Source organism: Trichoplusia ni, chromosome 14, assembly GCF_003590095.1.
Source record: "Trichoplusia ni isolate ovarian cell line Hi5 chromosome 14, tn1, whole genome shotgun sequence".
In the NCBI taxonomy this organism is placed as follows: Eukaryota; Metazoa; Arthropoda; class Insecta; order Lepidoptera; family Noctuidae; genus Trichoplusia; species Trichoplusia ni.
The window spans coordinates 8,375,619-8,396,297 of record NC_039491.1 but is presented as its reverse complement, the minus strand read 5'-3'; positions in this window follow the sequence as shown (position 1 = coordinate 8,396,297).

Genomic DNA, 20,679 nt, shown 5'->3' with positions numbered 1-20,679 from the left:
TATGATTTAGAATACTGAATGCTGAATTCAGTTTAAATTGGAATGGTTTGTTGTGTTATGTTTCTTTCCATACCCAAAGCCTATTTCCAAGGCATCGCTGCCTATTCGTCTGTTTTTTTTTTCTACACTTTTAATTGTTGAAATCAGTTTTAGCGAAAGCTAACAAAAAAAGGCGATTGCTGCAGGTTTTAACGCAAAAGAAGTCCCGTTTTCAAAGAAAAAACAGTGAAAAAAAAGAATCATAAGGAAACCTGGATTTCAAACATTGGATATCTACTGGAACCAGGAGAGCAGTGAGCTAGCGTGCTGATGAATGCTCAGACCTTCCTTTTCTGGTAAGAGGCATGTATAGACGACTATTATTATATACCACAACAAAACAATAACAGTAAATATGCCATTTGTTATTTACCATGTGCCTACTATTTCAGATTACACGTGCGAAAAGTTAAGCAACGGAATCACGGGTTATATTCGATAAGTTACCGAGATATCGTCTTTGTATTAGTAAGTACCGTGTCTTCTACTGAAATACATTTTAGTATCCGTAATAGAATTATTATGTCACCTATATTGTTTATATTTAGATGTTTTTTAAATGTAGTTCCAACTAAATAAAGCTACATGCTTTATTCGTATGGGAAATCATCAAATGATTCCTCGAGTCCCCCCGAAGAAAATTCTCAGTGCAATCTTTTATATTTTTGAGCGTAAATCCAATGCATTCGAACAGGTCAACAGCTAAGAAAATCCATATTTATTTACAACTTCACAACAATTGACCTTATATATTCTCTCCTCAAAAACAATAATTTCGTCATAGATACATAATGGAACAAATTATTAATCATAGGTAGATTAATAAATAATAGATTAAGATAAAGATGCCAACAAACCGCAAATGAAAAACAAAAAATATCTCCATAACTCGATATGTGTTGGAAGTATCATTTTCGAACAAAAGTTACAAAATGAAGTTCATTCATTCATTCGCCTGACACCTACACTGAATGTTCGTCGGAACTGGTGTCGACGTGTGAATGCTCGTCAGCTGTTCTCGTGTCACCTACAGACCTCTCATGAGCGCTCACCGCATAATAACATAAACATTGGAATGAGACTGTCACTATTCATTATCAATGATTTGATGGCTTTTCGTGGTCAATTTCGTGGTGTTATTACAATAATATATAATTAAATTAGACTGCTGGAAATCGCAAAGGATAGAGAAGATTGGAAGAGAAAGGGGGAGGCCATTGCTCAGCAGCGGGAATAAAAAAAAAGGGCTGCTTAAATAGCCGACTGGTAGAGAAACGCTAAACTAACTGGGCTACTGTGTGATGTGCCTGTAGTTCGATCCTTGCGTAGGACAAGTATTTGTGAACCACGAATGCTTGTCCAACACTCACAAGAATTTAATATCTAAGAGCGGGACTTCATTTTTTACAAAAAAAACTTGGGTCTTATACCAGCCTGGCCTATAGAGATCCATTAAACATTAATCAGTACGCTTTCTCGGGTTAGGCTTTGAAGCAATATGAATCTGTATTCACCCCGCTGATGGTATTGACGTAAGGATGGATGTTTAACTTGGACTATTAGGATGAAATTTTGTTGATCTGGTTAGCACAGGATAGTTTTTAATGACAGTGATCTTAGTCGCTGGTAGCAGCTAGTGTAGCCATAACTGTGTCAATTATTTTTAGTACTCATTCGAACACTATCTTTAAAATACTAAAATCTTAATATATATAAATCTCGTGTCACAATGTTTGTCCTCAATGGACTCCTAAACCACTTAACCGATTATAATAAAATTCGCACACCATGTGCAGTTCGATCCAACTTGAGAGATAGGATATAGTTAGGTGATAGTTTAAATCTCAAGTTATAGTCGGAATTTCTTCTAACCACGTGGACCAAGTCGCGGGCAACAGTTAGTTAATCTATAATTACATAAAAACATCAAATAAAATTGTTGAAATCTAATTGAATACTTGAAATTAGATCCCCTGTCAGTTACAATCGACGGATAGGACATTATCATTGTAAATAGATTTCGGTGAGCCAAGTGTATGTCTGTGGGTACAAAGACTGGGCTATTAACAGCTCAGATCAGTCGATCTGACTCATCATGCATTTGGTTAATCGAAGGTTAAATATAACGTTAACATTACACAATGTTTATAACAGTTGACTACGTAGACGCTGATGTAATTTATTTAAAAAATATTTAGGTTTCCAACCACGCAAGTATAGAATTAGAATTTGTGTATACTGAACTATTGTAGAGGTATGATTTGTAAGGTTGGTCCATTTATTAATTGTTTTATTTCAGCTTATCTTTATATTTTTATAAAGAAAACCAGCATCCTTATCAAAAGTTCAATTTATATAACTCTGCCTTAAACCTTTATGAATGGATGGTTAGTCTAATTATCCTTATAAAACGATTGATGCTCTACAATAATCATAGTTTACCGCTCCAAAGTATTTATAGTTACTACAGTACAATAAGATCAAATTCCTTCCATCGAAGGCAATCAATGAAACTCAAAGAATACCTGTACTAATTTGACTTCATTGAATACTAACTTTAAAACTACAGCAACATCATTAACCCTTACCTTATCTTCAAAAAAAATGAAATAATCCCTTATTTTCATTTTAGCATTTTTAATGGAAGTTAGGATTAATTAAGATTCAGGCCAGCCGGCGTTGAAACGAAAATTACAGTCTGAGCTAATATTGACCGCCATGTTTAATAGCCCGTTTATATTGTTGATAAACATTTATAATAAATAAATATAAGTTGATAGTAGGTAGAAGTTGCAGGTTGCAAATACTGATAGAAAATTTGAGTTTCGATTATGCTCAAAAAACTTCAAAAACAAAAATAAAAAAAATACCAAGTCAAAAACTGATTCCAGACCCCTGCTTTCAAGATAGTAACCAAAACAGAAATAAATGATAATGCCGATGTTTTGCTACTTATTAATAATTTATAGGCCAATAATAAATCATTAATTAACTCCAACTTACGTTATTACATTAGTATTTATTAATATACAATCTTTAATTATAAACATAAAATGTGCAAGCAATGAAATCATACGCGGCTTCCTCTTTGACCTGACCTATTTGTAAGACATTATAAATAGAATCTGATTAAAGCATTAAACAAAGTTTCTCTACGTTTTAAAACTTCCTCACTACATAATTAACTGAAAAATGTTGGAAGAATTGTATTAAATGGAGAAAATTTCCCAACAGAGATTTTCACTTGTTTTTCCCGACGTTTTGGAACTGAGATCTTTGTAAAAGCATTATTCTGATCCGATCAATGTTTAAGCTTGCAGTCCATTAATAATAATATAAGTAAAATCAACTACACGTATAGCAATCTTATTTGTAAGTAACTAAGGTCGATTTTCTCTAATCGTTCGGTAACAACACCAGTATATGTAAAATATGATTAATGAACGTCATATTGTTTTCTTAATGAAAACGTTGTTTTACGGCGTTTGACAAGCATCGGGGTTTGACTGACATAATACACCTTCGTAAAACAAAATGTTTAACGGGGAATTTTGGCGTGTTTGTAGCTTCGTCGAAGGCAACGTATGAAATATAATAATTATGTGCCAGAGACTTTATTAAAAGAGGTTAGGTACCAAAAAGTATTTGTAGACTTCGGTGATTCTAACTACGTGACTGAAAAAGCAAGTATTGGTACTTTAAAAAAAAAGGTTTTTTGAAATTGGAACGTCAAAGAGAACGTGTAAAAGAATAAGAAAAAATCAGGCAACAATCGCAGAAAGTGAAATAATACCACGGAAAACAAAGGTTTAATAGGGCGCATGTCGCGGTTACCGTAATTAATTAAATTGACCCTTATCCTGGACCACAGAACGAACCCTAGCTATTGCAATCACAACCCAATTTCAACTTTAAGACGGGGTGTTAAAATTTATTTTCAATTTTTGTTGGAAAGAATTAGGAGTGTCCAAGTATTTCGTATTTTATTAGTTCGAATGGCTCACCTAGTGATTTTCTAAAGGGTCTGCTATTAAGGGAGTAGGTTTATCCCTCTACGTGTTCATATTTAAGGTTATTAGAGAAACATTTCGTATTTCAGTGTTAATTTTACGATTGTAACAAGTACCTACAAGGTCTCGTGGAGTTAGAATGAACCGCTTAATAAATAATTAGGTGAGGTATTCTTGTTTATAGGTACAATGTTTTGGAGAAAAATCTTTTTAACACACCTTTTTGATTATACACTTGTGAGATATTATTCTAATATTTTAACGCTTGGTACATTTGAAGCGAAATTTTCTTTTCTCAACAAAGCATTTTCTACGTGTCCCTTTGTGTTTTTTTGTCATTCATTAAATGTTTGCCAGAAGCTTCTGCTTACTGTCTCTTAAGTTTTGTAGGTTTTCTTGAAATCAATGCGGTCTGTGTTCTCTATGACAATTCAATGAATCGTATATTTTCCTTACAGTTGTTAACTTCGGGTCTCGGGTAAGATATCCTGAAGGGAGTAATTCCAAACCAAAGCCAACTAGTAAATTTTTAAATTCGAAGCAGGGTTGGGCTGCGCTATTTCTTTGGCTTGAGAATAAAGAGTTTGTTTTTTTGCGAAAGAATTATTAAATTATCTATTTGTTACTGTGTAGGACACAAATTCATTTACTTTTGCAACCAAACGACTGTACTTTTTAATATTTTTTGTTGATGTTGTTACGACATTAAACTTTCTTAAAAATGATTGGTTTTTCCGGTAAGAAAAGGGAAGTTACCTACGTACTATTACTTCAAAAACATTTATTTCTGATACATTTTTGGTACTATTGTTTAGTAGACTCATACGCATGAAGACTATTGAAAACCAATTTACGTACACCTTAAAATAGCTCAGAACAGGTTAACCCAGTTTCGATGCATTTACAGCTGACTGACGTAACCTTCAGGTTATCCGTCGCTACTGAGAAAGTTGCCGATACTGAAACAGATTCATTTTATAAACTTCTATAAAGGGCGGTAACTTCTAAAAATTCGAACCTCGAAGGGCAAGGAATATAAACAAAAAAATGGGATTTTAAACGTATATATTTATCGTAGGTAAACTGATTTTAATGCTATTGCTCATCATGAAGGTCAAAGTCCTAGTTGTGACTGGGTGAAGTGTGTGACCGACAGAACGCGAGGGATAAACAAAAGACAATCTGCGACAGTCAACGACGTTGTCTCAATAGCCTACAACTGTTTCAACCGCCCACAGACCTCAGGTGGATCATCATAATCAGCCTTAAATAAACCACCGCATGTGAGGCATCAACAGTTAAATGAAAAAATAATGATATCTTTTTTATATTTATATCTATACCAATATATAAAGCTGAAGAATTTGATTGTTTGTTTGCTTGAACGCGCTAATCTCACGAACTACTGGTCCAAATTCCAAAAATTCCTTTTGTGTTGAATAGACCATTCATCGAGGAAGGCTTTAGGCTATAAACCATCACTGCGACTAATAGGAGCGAAGATACAATGGAAAATGTGAAAAAAAACAGGGTAGGTATAAATCATAACTTATATCTTCTACCCACGGGGACGAAGTCGCGAGCAACAGCTAGTTATGTGATAAAATTGTTTATCCAATCCTAAAATCTAAGGAAACAGTATAAATAGGAAGCGACCCTCCTCCTTTTCGAAGTCGGTTGAAAACAGTTACATTAACTATACATTCAACCCCATAAACACGTCAACGAAATTGAATACAAGCTGCATTAAGCATTGCATAACATTCACTAAAGATCTGAAACATTGTATCAAGCTTTCCATTTAAATAGGTCTATAAACAATATCTATTTGTTTCATACATATGTTAAACATCGTTTTCAACTCCATTCATTTCACTAATGGCATATTTGAACGTAAATAGTTTTCATATCTATAAAGTTATTTCTAATGTTATTACAGATGTTAGTAAACTTTTCAGACTCGTACTAATGTTATGAATGCGTGATCATGTGTGTTTGTCTGTTGGGCTTAAAACTACTAGTATTTATGGAAAGCTCAAAACGTTTCTAAGTCTTTAAAAACCTACATTAAACAACTCTCATTCTCAAACCTTATTAACCTTAGTTAGTTAATAAGGTTTTAGAACACTGTCACTATTGTAAACAATTCAGTATCAACATATCGTAAAAATCAAAATTAATTTATTACCATCAATAAGTTTAATTTTGTTACAACAATGCGGCTAAATAAAATTATAAAGATCTTAACATTTATTTAAAGTTATATCATCTGTTTTTCGTTATCCAGCTGCAGTCGTACAAAGTTATGGGCAAAGCCGTTTAAGAAAAAGTTTTAAATTACAGACAGAAAGCGGCCTATAATATTGGATCATACAATTTAGGTCAATGTGATTGCGCGAACTAGCGGCGTACGTAAATATCCGTCGGCGTTACCATAGTTCGAAGCTGGCCACCCAAGCGTACATAATTTAATTACATCATCGAAATTATGTTTGCACGGAGAAGGATTTAGATATTGCCTATATAACGCGGAGACTGAACTAGTTGATGCATTAGGATCAATATGAGTTGGTGAACTAAGCGCTATAGTAAATCTTGAATTTGAATACTGTCTCTTCAACAGATTAGAGTTTGGTTGAATGAAACAAAATAATCACGCACAAACCGTAAATGACTTAGTGTTTGCTAAGCTTCAACAAAACAGTAGATTGGAAACTTATTGTTATTGTTTTAAATTGTTTTGTTCAATTAAACTCACATATCTCCAAAAATCGGTGTGCATCAGTTTAAACAACTTGATAACGCAGCTTAACAGATCGATTTTATCTTTCAGAGGATTTTATTTTACTAAAAAGGTTTTATTCTTTAACCAAGTAGATCCAAATTCCTAAAAAAATGTCACGTCAAACAGTTACTTTGAACCTAGTACATAAACAACAGACGATGGAACGTTCAATCTCCCGTCCTGATGCCCGCATAGCTAAGTGATTGGCCTTTTGTGGAAAGGATTTGATCCCAGCGTGGACCGAATATTTGAGGGATCCAAAAAAAACAGACCGTTGACCGGGCGTTCCGGGTATGAAAGACGAAGACATTTTGAAATGCAGAACAAAACTTAATTTAGGGGAAGAATGGTCGTGATATACCCTGAATATCGATGGTCCTTTAAATAACTTATATGGCTCTAGAAAATATGCACGCACGAAAATCAATACCTACCCCGATAAATGAGAGAGATGAATAAGTTCGTAGCAAATGTTTAAATGTCTTGTTTTTTCATTACTAATGACCACAACTCTTAAAAGATATGACGAAAGCTTTATTATTAAGAAATTGAGACATTTTCTATTGTTATAATTGGCTAGCCTTCAAATCACAAACATGAATGAGTTTTTGATTATTCTGAAGTGGACTACATAATCACTATGCAATTTAAAATTTAGAGACAGCAATTCGTTGTAATTACGTAATGGGTAAGAAATAATGATACTTGATCTTTGTTCCCGCACTCTGGCAATTACTGCGATATAAGGCATTAGGAGAACAGCCTTTGTTTTACATTAGGCTGGTGAGTTAGCGGTAACTGACCGATGTTGACATGAAATTATTCATAAATCCATAGTAAAATTATAAATGCGAAAGTATCTCTGTCTGTCTCGCTCTCACCCCAATACTAGTAATAAAGAAAATAATGAAATATGTGCGCAGTGGTTTTTTGGTAATTTGATTTTGATCTGGTTGCTCCAAGGCTGCATTTTATCCCGGCATTCCTACTGAAAGTAAAATCATCGCGCGCTGCAAGATGCAGTCATACATAAGCGCGTTACTATTTATTTAAAAGTACGAAAGAACCACTTACATTACTAAAGAACATTGTAAAAAATCAACTAAATAATAAAACATAAAACGTCACTCAATCATACACTACGCCAAGCATTCAGGCAGGATCACCTTCCACTCATCCGCTAACTAGTCACAATTTGGTATTAAGGGATTCTAGCAAGCGATATTGTACGGCGTTGATATTTAGAATATTTTTCATATAAATGTTAGTCTAATTAGGTATAATATATTGTATATTTAAAACTTTAAGACCAACTTATTTTAGACGATCAAGTTTTTATGTAAACATTTATCATAAAATACTGGCAAAGTAACAAAAATAAAATGACTATAAAAGTAAATGAAAAGCCTAATAAAATAGAACTACGGTCAGAAAGTTTGTGAAATTCTACCCCTTTTTTAGTAGCATTTATGCTGCAAAAGTGAGATTATTATTTATTTTAAAATATAAGAGCTGAGCACTAACACTGAAAGCGGAGAATTAGACTTAAAATTTAATTTAACGGTTTCATATACAAAATATTTTATTTGTTGCTAGAATACCGGTCTTCCTACTTAACTTTGTTTTAGAAGTAGGTATGTATCGGAGATTCCTTGAGAAACACTTCGTCACTAAAAGTATATGAAAAACAACGATCAATATCACATCCGCCACGACGTTGAAGGTCGGATTTGACAGAATGGGCTTTTTCTGAAAGTACCGTGTGAAATGACTATGATACCTAGAGACAAAATTTTACTATTTTTACTAGCTATTATCAGCGACTTCGTTGCTTCGTTTCTGCTCAATTAAGTTGAATATAGCTGATTCGAGCGAATAATTGGCTCGAATCATAAAATTACTAATTAAATCGCAGAAAAGTACAATCTAAACACGGAATGTATTTTTTAAGAATGAGAAGGTTCCCAAAGGCAAGCATACCTTTTTTTAATTGCCTGTTTGTCTGTGTGCGATGGACTTACTCGTCTTAATTGATGGAATCAAAAATGCCACAACTGGACCCAGCCAAATTCAAGATGTCTCCAGACCTCATACTCTTTCTCCGGACGAACATTACCACAAAAATAAAATAATATCACAGGATATAGATAAGTTAAACACGCAAAGAATTCCCCATCATTCAGGTAGTCAAGAGCTGTGCTACCAATTAAATACACAAAATATTCCAAACTTTTCCATCGGAATATTTTTCCTTTCATTCACATAAACTTTTCAATAACTAACTTGAAGTTTGTTCACTGAAAATACGTTTTGATATGTTCAAAGCTTCTTGTCGATGAAAGGCGAGGTAACATTAAATCGTATTATGTACAAATAAAAGAAACTTTCGAACTTTCTCAGTGCTTCACAAACGATGGCACTGTGAAGTTAAATAACAAGTAACGTACTTATAAATTTAAAAGTTTAACGGGAAGGTATTTTTTGTCCGGAGTTTGTCTAGGTAGCTGAATACGAAAACGTGTACTTCTAGGCCTGTGCACAATGGTATTTAGTAATTAATTTGATAATGCAACATACAGATAATTATTTAAGCATATATTTATTTTATTTATTTATTTTAATCAATTACAACGATGAAAAACCAATTACAGCAATTAATATATAATTAATTGCTGTATTTATAATTTAATGTAAGTATTAATTAATATACAATTAATATAATATTACCTCTCCTAACATTTGCAACGATATTCTGATTTACCAAAAACAAAATTTATTTAAGGAACTAGCTGTTGCCCGCGACTTCGTCCGCGTGGTTAGAAAAAATCGCGACTATAACTTGAGATTTAAACTATCCTATCTCTCAAGTTGGATCGAACTGCACATGGTGTGCGAATTTTATTATAATCGGTTAAGTTGTTTAGGAGTTCATTTAGGACAAACATTGTGACACGAGATTTATATATATTAAGATAATATTGGCTGCTTTCAGATGACAGAAAAAAAATGCCATCGCGTTTATTCGCGGTGGGAAAAGGTCAAAAACAACTTATCTTGTCCTACAAATCACAGAGGTTCGCTCACTAAAATTTCACACTATATTTAGCAAACGCTGACGGGTTAATATCACACTTGATATGAGTCAACAAAATGGGCAGTTTTTCTAAAGTTTTCGTTTCATGTTCCGAGTCCATATCTCACGAATGCTAGCGGCTACAACGGCCCACAAAATGTTGCGGCAACGGATGCTCATTCATTCGCTGCCCCTGAATTTATAGCTGTCGTGCCTCTAAATGCATATTCTACTCAAATCGCTAACATACTTTATTGCACGGCTTTCCGCTTGAAATATAAAACGCGACACTTTTCATTTGGCCGGATTTACTACGCGGAAAATACTTGATATTTCTATATGTTTATGGCTTATGGGATCCGTACTTCCGTAATGGGAAATCGGAGTTATTAGATCACGGCAGTCACTAGCAGTATTTGTGACAATATTATCAACCGACTTTAAATATAAAGGGGGTTCTTTAATTGTTCGTTTTTTCTTGTTACCTCAGAACTTCGGGCTGTACGAATAGATTTTGTTATTTTTTTTTAGTTAACGTTAAATAGTTTGGGCTCATAAATTTCAGTATGTTAGTAGTTAGAAGTTAGTAATTTTTATATGAAGTCTTATTTGAAATATTATTAATTTATGTATTTTAACATCAAGGAGCTCAAAACTACGAATCAGAAGATTTCCTGAGCTTTATCACCAAAATCAAATCACTTTCCCACCTTACCATATCACATACAAATCTGAATGCTAGGCGTCTAAAACAATGATACCTACACATGTATACGTTAATTTAAGACATCTCCATATAACACAGAATCCTCCATGCAGCTATAAAGGGGTATTTGTACAGCTGATCCCGCTTCGTTTTTATAGTTTTGGGTTGCGGATCAGATATCACAATCACACCACATTCATGATTGCCTGGTATCGCCTTTCCCTATACTTTGCAGGGGTCAAAGGATACTTCTTTAAAGCGTATTTGTTTATTTTTGCAGACATGTTGTTACTGGTTTTTGTCTGTATTCCCTCCCGTCGCATGTGGGAAAAAATTGTGAGTTCTTTTCTTTGGATTCAAGCTTACTCAACACTTTATGTTTTATCAAATCATTACAGCTAGACAAAGTTATTTCTTCATTTATAAGTTGCAGTTGTTGCTTGAGGCTACGCCTACCTGGATGTAGAGTTTCGTTGCAAAAACAATACCCTTCTTTTATGAAGTATTACTTTCATTATGTGACACTTATTTTTAGTGAAATTAGTCCAGGCGTTTTGCGTAAAAAATATTCATACAAACATACTTTCGTATTATAATATGAGTATGATGAATAGAAAGCTTACTCCTACCTGCCCTATACCTTTTATTACTCCCGAACACTAACTGCCACACAATATGACATGTTTAATAAACCCGTTTAAATTTAAATTACGCGGTTTTATGTATGACGACAATTTACATAGAAATGAGCAACCAATAAATATTATAATGTCATGTTCGTATGTTTTCCCTATTTACTTTGTGATCCAATATATTTTGAAGATGTATTTGAATAGCTATTTGTATACATTATGGTGCTTTCAATAAATATCAATACGTACAAAGTGGATTGAAATTTATTTTAGAATTCTAGATTTATAGAAATAATGTAAAGTAGTAAAAATGTAAAATAAAGGGTAAAAATAATTCTTATTTTCGGATTGAAATTGACACATCTCTCAAAACGCCGATCCGTCACAAGCTTTATTCCATTTTAAGTGCTAAAACTGTAACTCATATACCATCAGCCAAATTACTTGGCCCCTGCATCAATTGGGTCGTTGGCTTAAAATTTTAAAGTAGGTAATGCTCTAGTTTGTGCACTTTGCTCCAAATTCCTCAACATCGGGGAGTCTCTTGACCTCTCTTAAGTTTCTCTTTGTTTCATGTGGGAACTAAGTTGGCAACACTATCAATTAATTAATTGGCTATTCTGCTGGTATGGAGGGACCTGTGGCTGTATTATGAAACGATGAAGCTAAGTTAGTTTTGTGGTCAAATGAACTGTTTACTATTTATAAAGGACCTTACTCGAGAATTAATTGTGACTACTTAACAGCTCATTTTAGAAAGGCGAAAATTTGTATGTACGGATGTTTGTTCATTTTCACGCAAAAACACAGACGGATTTAGATGAAATTGGGTAGACCGATAGTTTATAACCAGGATTAACACATACGATAGTTTTGTCCCGATTTTATATTCCTGTGGGATAATTTTGTAGCAGGCGAGCCTGCATGCAACAGCTTGTTATAATAAAAGCCACAGTTCACCGTGATGTATATTTACAGTACTCCAGAACAACTTTTTGCAAAGTGCCGTCCTTTTAAACAAAACAGTTGTAGAGCGTTATAACATTTAGACACGAAGGGTTTTCTTTTAAACGACTCTGGCACTAAGGTATTTAATACACATTCAAGTCACATGCAAAAAGATATCAGACTCGGAACTAGCGTTTGTGGATCATGATCATGATGCCCAATGGGATATCCGTGCAGGTTATTGGGATCAGAAATTAAAACGAAAACAATAATCCTGTACACAATACAAGAGTAGTTACCTCATAAATCAGATAACCGAATCTCTCTGGTTACAATGCTCATTTTGGCAAACGTTATTAGACAATCTGAGGTTTGGTAATATCCCGCAAACTGCAATGACCTTGTTTCCTATTACAAGGAATCGGACACTGTTAATGTTAAGTGCTCCTGATTGGCTGCCAATAGCCACATCAACCTGAATATTAGTGGTCGAACACAGGTAATTGACAATCGATGGAGGTGAACGCTATGAGAATACCTGGATACCAAAATTTGGATTGAATACAAAAGCAAGGATTCAAGGATGGTCAAGTAAATCATTGTCTCCAAGTCTATTGATATGAAATTAAGTAACTTTTTCTGTTAATAGGATAAACGTCAACACTTTTATATGTCATTTTGTATGCTAGCTGCAGTTGACACTGACGAAATTACCCATCTGCCTACCCTGAGAAGAAATGTCAAAAGAAACTCAAAGGTCATCGCGTTTTTTAAAGTCCAGTGAAGTTTACCCAGCAGTTGAAAAATTACTGTATCCGATATGGAGTGAAAAGCCTAAATTCATTAAATTATCGTGCTAATTGAGAACTGTGAACGTTCAAACATTAATAGTGACATCGTTATTAGGTAATCTATAAATAGGGAGGTGATGTTACGTGGCTTCCGAGAGAACAGCATCACATTGCTCGCAATAATGAGTAACAGTCGGATCTCTATGCTCTTTTGTGGTATTAACCGCTCTCAGCTGCACTGCGTCAAAGGGCACTTTGTTAGTACGAGATAATGTTAGTCAACGACCCGTGCTTACCTAACTATGTACGTGTTATGAGAAACACTCGGCTTACAATGCGTTACATTGTTGCTTGGACTATTTATGGACGATTTTTGCAAGACTTAAGACTAGCTCGTTGGAGATGTCTGGCTTATTCGTTTTTTTGGTAGTTATCGCAAATACGCCAATTTTGGATTGCTCTACTTTTTCACGAGAGTTTCTCGACAAGAAGCTTCACAAGGCTAGCCTATTAGTGAGGTTCAGCTGTCTGTCCATCCGACTATTACCACGCTATATCTTATGAACCATGATAGCTAAGAAACCTTAAATTTTTCAGAGATGATGTATTTCTGTTGCCGCTTTCACACACTATGACATAAATCAAAATCGAGATAAAGCAGCGGCAATAGTACGTACAGTTATAAATTGAATGCGCCTATATGTAATACGAAATCTAAAGCATACGAAATCTAAAGCAGTTTTTTAGTTAAAACCAAATTCATACGTAACTATTTATGTATATTTCCAACAAGGTTTTATGTAAAATTGGATCAGCTAGTTGGCTAGATATATACGAGTCAATTTAGTATGGACCATACAATATTTTATAATATAGATCGATTCGTTAATAACCGTTCAGATTGGGTCATTGGTATTTTGCCTTTTGTGCAAAGGGTTCAACCTCAAAGGGGGTCATTTTTGTGTGTCCCACAAAGTATACTTCGGAATGCATGCGATTTAATTTGGTCATTATTTGAGCCCTATATTTTTTTATTAATACGTGCTTATTTGAATCGATATTTTCTGACTCATAGAAATAGTATTATGTTTTGAGTGGATTTCAGAATTAGAAACTTTATTACATTTTAATAAGGTTGGTTTTCCAAATAGATTTTTCGCCGGACTACGTACATCATCGCAAGTATAGCATTACTGGCGGGTTCACTACTTACCTCCTTTATGTTGGTTAGGGTACTATAGTATTATTAAACCCGTGTTATTCCCCCGTTTGCTGCCTGCAGCCATAACATAGGTTGGTCCGGTTTAACAGGAAATTGGTGACGTAACAGCTACATATTTTAAAGCCTGAATTTTATTTCCATTGGAATTGTGCCAATTCCTTATTTGGCTTCCAGTAACATATCCTATAGGATAAATTCGAGCGCTCCTCGTAGCGAATTATTGCTATTGATAATACCCGTATTTTTACTTTGGTATTATTAAAATAAAAAAGACTATTATGACAATCCTGTCAATCAAAGAGCGTAGATCTGTGAAAATATTTATTATTACTAGCCTCGAATGTCCCACTGCTGGGCAAAGGCCTCCCCACTCTTCTTCCACTTGTCTCTGTCATGAGCCGCGAGCAACCAGTGAAAATATTTGAATCATTCAAATTAAAATAGGCGATTTCAATATTATTTCAAAAAAGTCATACTGCTCATTTTATATATCGAATAAAATACACGTTTCCTTTAAGCATAATTTAAAAAAGAAGCGTAATTTAATTAAAAAGTTACACAAATATCCTTTTAATTGTCCCACACCACGCAAAAACCCTGCAACGCAAGCCACGTTTTATAAAACCTAAAATACTGAGTGATACGAGCGCTTTCATTCACTTTTCTTGTATGGATAAAAGTCATTTGAAAAAATCCTACGAGCAAACACACTCACATTTCCCTCGCATATATTTTTCCTAACAATATTTGGTTACACAATAGGATGTTGAAGGATATAGGAAAAGGTCACCTTGGGAAGGCAATGCAATTGTAAGAAGAGATGGCAATCAGTGCGAGTCCCGGTATCGGGCGGACGTTAGATCCCTGAGTCTACGAGATATTCGAGCTATAAACTACGACACTAACCCTGAAGGGGATCCCGGATAGATGTAGATATGGCAAGTACTAAGTACGCACTTTATCTAATATCTACCGATAAACAAAACATATAGAGGGATTTTATTTCATGGTTATGACATGTCTATAACTGTTAAATGATTCAACGGTTTACTCACGCGTATTTATCGATTCCTCGACTAGTGGCGGACCCAACCGTGACCTAAGCTTGGGTAGAAAACTAGTCGGGCAATCTTTTAAAATTGGTGAATAATAAACCGTTGCATCATTTAATAAAGAATAATTTTCACGATTGTTACTAAAAACATGTCTATAATAGTTAGTATGTATAAGTAGCTGTTGATGGTGCCCAGTTTTCATCTCCCCAATGTATTTTTCCTACATCTACGATGCTTGTAGCCGCCCAGTTTTTTCGTAACCCAAAAACTCCAGTTTTAATATCCGCGAAAACAAGCGCGGTATAAATGGATTTCTGTAGCACCTTACTGCATCCACTGCAATACGGCGAGCCTTAAAATAACCTAACTTTGAACAAGTGGGATAAACGTACATAAAACTTCAGTACAGTATTCAAACAAACAGCTTCACAAGAAAAGTAGATACAAAAAATATCCAGAACGGCGGAACTTAGTAAACAATTCTCTTAAAATGCTTTAACTGTAGTCGTACAAAAAGAATTGCCTTGCAGGAAGACGAAGTACGTAAAGTAATGCTATTATAGAACCGCGCGCAATCTGTGGAATGAATGGACCGATAAATAAGTAGATGGTAAGACAATACTGCTCGATTACTGCTTGGGATAGCCCAAAATGATTTTCTGAGGGTCCGTGATTAAAGATGATAAGAACAGTGCGTCTTTTGGAGTGAGATATCTATGCAGAACCCTTTCTATCAACAAAGTTTTTGGTCTAGGAACAGAGTTTTCTATCAACTTTGTTTTCTGTATGTAGTAGTGTAGGTATCGAACGAGCATGTTTCTTAACTGAGGTTTTAGTATTTTTCATATCGAAGCTAAAAAATTACGTAAAAAGTATGTACAAAATTCTGATTTTTCTCTTTACAATAGGTACTATCATCGATGTCTAGAAAACTCTAAAACTGGTAAAATATGCCGTATTTTGATATTGAAAGGTCCATTGTCCATTCTCTTGACATAATCTCTTAGAGTCCCCACACTGCCTCGGAAACGGCTTAAGCCGATCACATTACACCGCACAACTTTCATTAAGCCAATTCGCGTTGGTCGGTGAAGCTTGTTTGGCTGTGGTTCAGGTTAGTCCAACTGGCCTGTGGTATGGTGATTAGTTGGGGAATCGGACTGTAACTTTTAAAAACTCTTTTTCCAGGTTTTTGTCCAGTTGGATGTTGTCACTCTTCATTTTTGTCATTAATTAATGTCGTTTTACCATTTTCGTCTTTCAACGAGAAGAGAATATGACGGTATGACTACAAATAGTAAATGAGTTTATTAAATTGCAAAATATTTTTAGACTCATTTTTATTAACTTTAATAGTCCAAGATATTTAAGAACTGTTTCTTCATTTGACCATTTATCTTTGGAAGATACGACTAGCTTGTGCTCTATGCACGAGGTGTAGGTTCGCTCTCACAGCAGGCAAAAGTACTTATCTGACTTTTAGGTGAAGGAAAAGATCGAGAGAAAACCTGGATTCCAAATATTGCTATCTGAAATTACCAACCCGCAGTAAACTAGCGTGGTGATCAATGCTCAAACCTTTTCTATACGAGAAGATTCCTAAGCCCAGCACTAGGACGTATAAAAACTGATATTGTTAGGAAGATGACATTACGTAACCAGAAACACCAGAACTACAAAAATTGTTTCATTTAAAGACAAAACAGCTATCCTAAGAGCCAATTACTCTGGTTTCTCTTAGGACTATTATAATTAGCTAAGTTGACTGCGGCATCTAAAAGAGTTTAGTGCCCTCTGGGGTACGGCAAGTAAACGAGTAATTACTCAATGTTGTTGGTTAGAGCAAATCTGACTTGGTGATGGGAAGAAAGATGCTTAGTCCATTAGGTACGAGTAATAGGCACTTAGGTTGATTCGAGATTTAAAAGGTGAGTGTTTTGGTTAATGTTTATCTACAGATGTAGATCATAATAATACAGCATGGTGTATGTTATTGTCTTCCTGGAATGACAAGTGGACTTAAATTTAAACTAATCTTTGAAATCTTGTTTTGTTTTTTTTGCCTATTTATTTTTAGAGTTATGTACCCAAACGATAAAAATGGAACCTTGTTAATAAGACAACGCTGTGAGTCCTTCTATCTGTCAGTGTCACCAATCTGGCTGAATCTCAGGAACCGTGATATCAAGACAGTTGAAATTTTCATAGACAATGTATTTCTGTTGCTGCTATAAAAACAAGCTAAATAAAGATCGCTTTTAAGTAAAGGTTATACAATCAAACAAACCTTCGTACAGAACTCTCAGTTTGCAGGGGAAGACTCTGACTTGAGCGGTATTTTTTTCTAACTTTTCTCGGTTTTAAAGAATTTAATGAGAAAGCTCAAATAAATACTACTAATGAAGTTAACCTAAGAACTGAGGTAGGAGAAAATGCAAGTCCATTACAGGGATTCGGGATAACGGATTAAAGCCTTTATCAAGGGTTCCTAGTATACCGTCGGAAACAGGAACAGTCAAAGCATGTTATTATAGCGTAGTATTTTCAATCCTCTTTTGTAATGCAGATTTCTCAGAATCTAGTTTGTAAGTCTTTGACAATATTTCAATGATACTTTATCGGTTTTCCATCATTATTGATGGAAAAACACAGTGGGTTTCAGAAAAACTGGCTAATGAACTTTGCAAAAAAGAGAGTGTAGAAAATTAAATTAATGAATCAACCGTTACACCTACAACATCTGTGATAATTTTAACTATCTAGCTGCCACGTTCATGAGATAAAGCTTGATGACACACGAGCGGATAAAGGAGCCTTAGTAAAAGCGTTCTACTTTTAACCTTATAAACATTTTTACTGATAAAAATGGAACATTTTAGAACTTCTAAAGCACAAACGTGTTTTTTATTAACACCGAGTTAGTATCTAACACAATTTAACTGATTACTCGACACCTACTAAGTATCAATAAAATTTTAATTCGGACAATTTTACGTCCAAAATTACGTCATGCCTACATAATTGTAACTCGTTAAATGATTATGACCTATTAAATTGTCTAGAATTCCGTGTTGCTCTCTAAATTTACATTGTATGAGACATGAAGGTCTTTTGTTGTTGCTCGATTAGTATAGAAACGAATGTAGAAAATTACAACCGGACAAATTATCAAAGAAAGTTTCCACATCCCAATTTATATAGTAAAAAAAACAATTACCAATTTTTTTAACACTAACTGAAATATAAACACATTTCTCCTGAACTCTAAACCAACTGTGCCCAAAATATTGTGTCCCGTTTTTGCACTACAAAGAACGTGTGCTTTTTACTTAACTATATACCATCTTCCCAACTTCACTACAGAATGAACGTGAGATAGGCAGGGAATGCGCGGGGTGGCAGTGAAAAGGGTAGGGTCAACGATAGATAAGGCCGGACAGTTGCCAACGTCATTGTCAGCTCATAAAGCTCCAAAAGATCCAACGCTATCAAGATCTTTTAGAAAATTTCAATTTGAACGCATATTTTATTTAAGATCAAACTCGTTCTGCTGTGTTGGAATCAAAGGATTTGTTTCATGTTTTACTGTATCCGTTATTGAAGTTGATATTTTCGTAATGGATTTAATGATATTGTGTAGGTGCAATAACAGCTTTATTTTGTAGAATAAAATACCATTGACAGTGTTATTTGAAACATAGTAAATTAAATAAACGCAAAAGGGTATTTGTCTAAAAATAGTGGTAAGTGACGTCACACGAGATTTTATCTCACTGTATCAGATTTTCGTATGCAATACTATTTGGAAATAATTCTGACGGACATAACAATTTTTTGTCAAACACCCTATTATTTGAGACCAAAGTTTCGAAAAAAGTTTCCAATGAGACCATACGTAATAAAACTAACACAAACAAATTAGTGAGAGTTAAGCGATAAAGGAGATAAGCAAACAAATCTGACAAAGCAGATCGCATTCAAATGAACAAATTAGCATCTGTTAAATATCACATCACATGAATCTTTGAGACCAGTTCAGAATGATAATGTTCCAGCCATTACAAGATTCGCTGCATTGCACTCCGTGGAATGTCTATCTGTATGTTAATTTGTGTAATTGTGTTTCTGTAAGGGTGCATACGTATTAGCGAGAATTTACTCGCGATTAGAAAATTAATTTCCGCGCACTGACTTGTTCATTTGTTTGTTGGATTTATTTTACATGGGTACAAATATTTACCTGAGAAATTAATAAATAAATCAGCTTTTTGAAACCGACTTCATGCTCCTTCTTTCAAACAAAATTTTGAGAAAATATCGCAAAAAAATGAATGTTAAAAAACTGTTCAATTTAAATTAATTTCTTAATTCATTCGTCATTCACACAGCACAGGACTGACAAATCAATTATTTTCGAAACATTAACATCTTTTTAAACTAACACCTTACTAAAAGCTTCTGTAATAAACAAAAACACATCAACCGCTCCCTCCCATCTCACTGATCGTCAAATAAAACTCACAGAGCCATATGTGTGTCTTTACGCATCAAGGGAAGCAATGCGTGGGATTTCCAGCCTGATCTACATTCAGACATACATCATCATTATTAATTACATTTCACTAAAATTCATACTTGAATTCAAATGTTAATAAACTGTCAGAACTTTAAACATTACCTGACCCACTAACCTAGTTTAAAAGTTAAATTAAAGCAAATATGTCACTTCAGATTCGGATCTCCTTGATGCCAAGCCACTAAGGGTTAAGAATCTCCGAATTCCATGTTTTAATTAAGTAATGTTTTAATAGAACTTGGTAGTTTAACTTCCGCAGAATGTTCTGGTAATACAAAATTGGCTCGAAACAAAAGTTTTTCGGTTACCATTGTTGAAGTTACGTATTTTCTGGTCATACCTTACCACGATAATCAAAAATAACAATCCTTTATCTCGTAAAAATGAGGAAGTGCAAAGCTTTCCCGATGTTGATGAAGCGAGTAATAAAATTTCGAATGTTACTCGTAAAACCCAAATTATACTGGAAAATAAAGAAAGATAGGAGAGAATAGGACTTTCATACGTCCTATGAATGTAATATGTTTGAAAATTATCTGTTCGAGTATAGGTCGGCATGATAAAAGAAAACGGGTCTCGAACACCGACTGACCCTTATTTGACTCCGATAAATCGCGTGGGAGGATAAGCGGTTGAGACGTTCATAACTTAACCTGTAACCTTTCCTATATTTAGGATTACACAAACTATATTTTTGTCTTTAAAGGTAACAAGAATATATAAGAAGATTTTAGATTCACAGGAATATACTGAAGAATAATAAGAGAGTTACGAGGGGCGGTCAAAAAGTTCGCGGAATGGAGGGGGTAGAGAGGGGAGGGGGTATTTTTTTTTATCTGTCA